Raw genomic sequence first — 3,979 nt, 5'->3', positions numbered from 1 at the left:
GACCACACCACATACTCTGAGAGAAAGGAGATTGTACAGTCTGAAGAACAGAAAAAGAAAGGCCCAGGCCTGGGTCATGGAGGGTGGAGGAGCACGGATGGTCCTGTGATGAGGGAGCTGAGGGGATGGGAAACCTGGAGTGGAAGTGGGGAGGAAAGGGTGGGTGAGGAAAGGCAGCAGAGAGCTGGGCAGATCACACCAGCAGCCTCTGGAGGCCATGTCTAGGAGTTTAGTGTCATTCTTAGAGCATGCCAAATGACCTGGGGACGCGGGGAGGGTGACAGAGGTGCCTGACAGGGGGGAGGAGGAGCAGGTTAAAGGGTCCTTGAAAGGTCAGAGAGCCCATTGAGGAGCTGTACCAGCAAGCCACCTGGGAATGCTGGGGGCTCCAGATGAACGTCAGGCTATAACCACAGGGAATGGGGGAGAGCATTTAATTCCAGGATCATGGAAGGGAATTGGGATGGAGGTTGGAGACAGAGGAACTGGCAAATGAGCAGCCTAAGACGGAGCACCAGCCAACAGGTACAGAGGCAGGGTAGAAGGGCTTAACAAGGGTGAAAAAGGAGGAACACAAGGCATTTCAGATTGGTGGGAGCAAGTCAACAAAGGCAAAGAGAAGGAGATCTATCTATGTCTTTCTCTGTATCTCACCTAGGTAGACATGGATAGATAGATGACAGATATGAAGCAGAAGAGACAAATGACAAATATTGAGAGTAGCAATGATGGAAGTCTTTACAAAGTGAGCCGGGTGCTGGTGGCTCACGCCCGTCATCCTAGCTACTCAGGAGGCTGAGACCTGAGGATCGCAGTTCAAAGCCAGCTCCGGCAGGAAAGTCTGTGAGACTCTTATGTCCAATAAACCACCAGAAAACTGGAAGTGACACTGTGGCTCAAGTTGTAGAGCACTTGCCTTGAGCTGAAGAGCTGAGGGACAGTGCTAAGGCCCAGAGTTCAAGCCCCATGACCAACAACAACAAAAAAAGTTTTACAAAGTGATTAGCCATCAGTCTTGGGGACAAAATGTCAGTAAAAAGCAAAAAGTACAAAAGCCCAAATGAGCTCAAACTGGTATAATGCAAAAGTAAATCTATTTGGTGATGTGAATGATAATTGCATGTATAATGGGCTTCAGGTAAAGCTAGATCCAGGTGCTCAAACACGGGGATGAGTAATTTTCTCTTTCCATCGTTTTTTGTTTGTTTGTTTTTAAAGATCATATTTATTCCCAGGTAAACTTTGGCAAGAAGATGCCAATAGCCCTGGGGTTTCTGCCTATCAGCTAGACAACCCTATTGGCTCAGATTTAATTTAGCAATGGTTACAGCAAAGGTTTGAGATGCTGTCTTGTTGGTCTTACTCTGATGTCACATTTCCATCCTTGATCAATCACTGAGACTTGGAGTGTCCACACTGTGGCCTAGGCTCAGATCATTTGTCATTGGAGCTAGGGAAGGGCTCATTGTCCATTCTCCAAGACAAATGTATCAGAAAAAGCAAAGGAAGCCAAATTCTGCTATAAGGGAAAATGTGTACTAGGAAGGCGAATTAGCAAACAAGCAAATAATGTGATTCCAAGCAGGTGAACTTCAAATAAGGCCTCCATTTTAAAGATTCCTTTTTGACCCCTGAGACATGAGTTATGGTAGTGTCCTGGGGCAGAGGTTAGGGTATAAACACGTGAGGAGACGTGCCCTGGTAGAGCAGCCATGTCAGCCTCAAGTCTCCGGTGCCTTCTTACACTGGCATCTTCTGGCACCGGAGTCACGCCCCAGACTCGGCCGTGTGCTCGCTGCTCATGAGCTGACATTGATTTGCTCATCTGCTGTCTTGTAAAACGGCATGAAAGTTGCCATGAAATTGGGAGTCAAGTCATATCTGGAAAGTGAAATAAACCTCCGCCACTCTTCCACATTTTCGAGCAGAGGAAGAATGATATGGGTGTTTGATCATAATTCAAGCAAGCTTTGTCCTTGACAATGATCAAGAGGGGTGTCTAATTTAGAGCCCTTAGTCTCTCATAACTTAGTTTTCTTTTTTCATGTTTCTTCTCTGAATTATTTCATCCTTTAGTAGATTTTTTAAAAAAAATTTAATTTTATGTTCTTTTCATTTTATCTTGATTAAGCTTTGAAAGGCCTTTCTGAGAAACTTATTCTAGCTGATAATTAATTTTAAGGTATTCGCTCCCAGTTCGTACAGCTTTTGTTATTGTATAATTAAAAACAAAATTAAAATATTTCTGCCCCCTTACTCTTGTGAAGCCGATAATCCAGCTCTGGGAGCCGACCGGGATGTCACATTCGGATGTGGAGTGTGGAGTCTTCTCTATCGGTGGCAATGAAATTAAAACTCCAATAAGAGGAGACAGAGTAAACATTAAATCATTTCACAGGAAATGATGAATCTTGAGATAAATGAATTCCTCTATTCTACGGCCTTTGCTTTAGTCTTTTCTGGGTTCCAGGACAAATGAGTATCAGGATTCACTGTCACCTCGGACAGCACTTGGTACCTCCCCGTGCCTAGCAACAGGTATCACTGCAGTGACATAGCTCTGCCTCAAGGGCAAGGAGGACACGAGGAAATGCTGAAGGCTTCTGTCCTTGCTTCATTCGCAGTTTCCAGGTCTGTGGAAGGTGAGTTAGACACATAGGTTATTCCATCAACCACTCGCATAGCTACTGCTGGGAAGGGATTTTCACAGGTGTGAAGTCTTGAGTCATTCAGCTCCGAGTTCTGGAGATTATTTGGATGAATCTGACCAATCAGATAAAGCCTTTAAAAACAGAGCATTTTCATTGGCTGCTGGCAGAGCAGGAAGTCAGCTACATTCAAGGAGCTTCAAGTAGGATTCATTATTCTGTGATAATCCTTTCTTCTGCAGATGCAAGATGGCAGAGAGAAGCGCTGGTGGACAGCCAGCAAGAAAAAGAGGCCTTAGACCTTTGATCATACGAACTGATCTCTGATGACAACTTGCGTGGGCTTGGAATGGGGTACTCCCCGGGATCCTCTGGAGATACATGAGCCTGCAGCCCAGCCAGTACCTTGATGTCCTTTTACAGAGAGACCAGAGAGCACAGGGGATCTGCCTTGTCTCTTACCACTCCCAGACCTGCAAACACTATGGAAGAATAAACAAGCATTGATTTCAGAGGCTAAGGTGGTGGTAATTGGCTTCAAGAAAGAGAAAACAAATTCAAGAGTTGAAAAGTTAGATACACAGGTCAGGCAGGAGTCACTGGACACCAGGACCTGGATGCAGATCTTCCGGCTTTGGGGGTCACTCTTGGAATGGTGTCAGTATGACTGACACCAGGGAGCCAGGCAGTGGATGATGCTACACAGGTTCAGCACTTTCTGGTTCAGTTTTGTTCTCAATGAAGAAATTCAGTGTCAATGAAGAATTGTATCTTGTCTGGCATAATGAGGTGTCAGTCAGAAAGGGTTTCATGTACAAGGTCGCACAGCCTGTTGCTTTATTCGTGCAAGGTGGTATAACCTGTTGCTTCATATGTGCAAGGTGGTCTAACCCAGGGACACCACAGTCTTCTTATTGCTTGTGACAACAGTACAAAACTCACTCCATGATGTCTTTCTCGGAACATAGTCCCCTCCTTCTATGGTGCATGGCTGTTCAAGTAATCTATCTCTGTCCTCTAGCTTCAAAGATTTTCATGACATGCTATTCACAGGACCAAAGCACAGTAGCAGGGAACAGACAATGTAAGCCCTGCAATACAAGTTCCAAGATGGAGGGACGTGTCTATCTGATTCCTTCCAGATCTCCAGGGAAAAACGCTCATGGATGAATGAGCAAAAGAGAAGACATTTGTCCACGTCTGCAGACACTGGGTGTGACAACCAGTGAGAGACTGCTGTTTGCCCCTCCTGAGCAGAGCCCAGGGGGCATCCAGCAGCTACAACACACAAGACACAAGCAGCCCCCTCCGCCCGCCCCCCCCCCAGGCAG

The 3,979-nt window shown here is 45.9% G+C and overlaps 1 long non-coding RNA gene across 1 annotated transcript; it reads left to right on the top strand.

The window, feature by feature from the left end:
• Nucleotides 1-288: 288 nt before the first annotated feature.
• Nucleotides 289-3,155, top strand: LOC138805348 (uncharacterized). The gene is made up of 3 exons (XR_011365500.1): nt 289-525; nt 2,268-2,642; nt 2,891-3,155. It is a non-coding gene; the product is annotated as an uncharacterized lncRNA (long non-coding RNA).
• Nucleotides 3,156-3,979: the final 824 nt, after the last annotated feature.

This window comes from Dipodomys merriami, unplaced genomic scaffold, assembly GCF_024711535.1.
Source record: "Dipodomys merriami isolate MVZ:Mamm:240054 unplaced genomic scaffold, mDipMer1.0.p SCAF_39, whole genome shotgun sequence".
Taxonomy (NCBI): domain Eukaryota; kingdom Metazoa; phylum Chordata; class Mammalia; order Rodentia; family Heteromyidae; genus Dipodomys; species Dipodomys merriami.
Note: the sequence above shows the minus strand (reverse complement) of the source record. Positions and strands in the feature narration are given on the sequence as shown.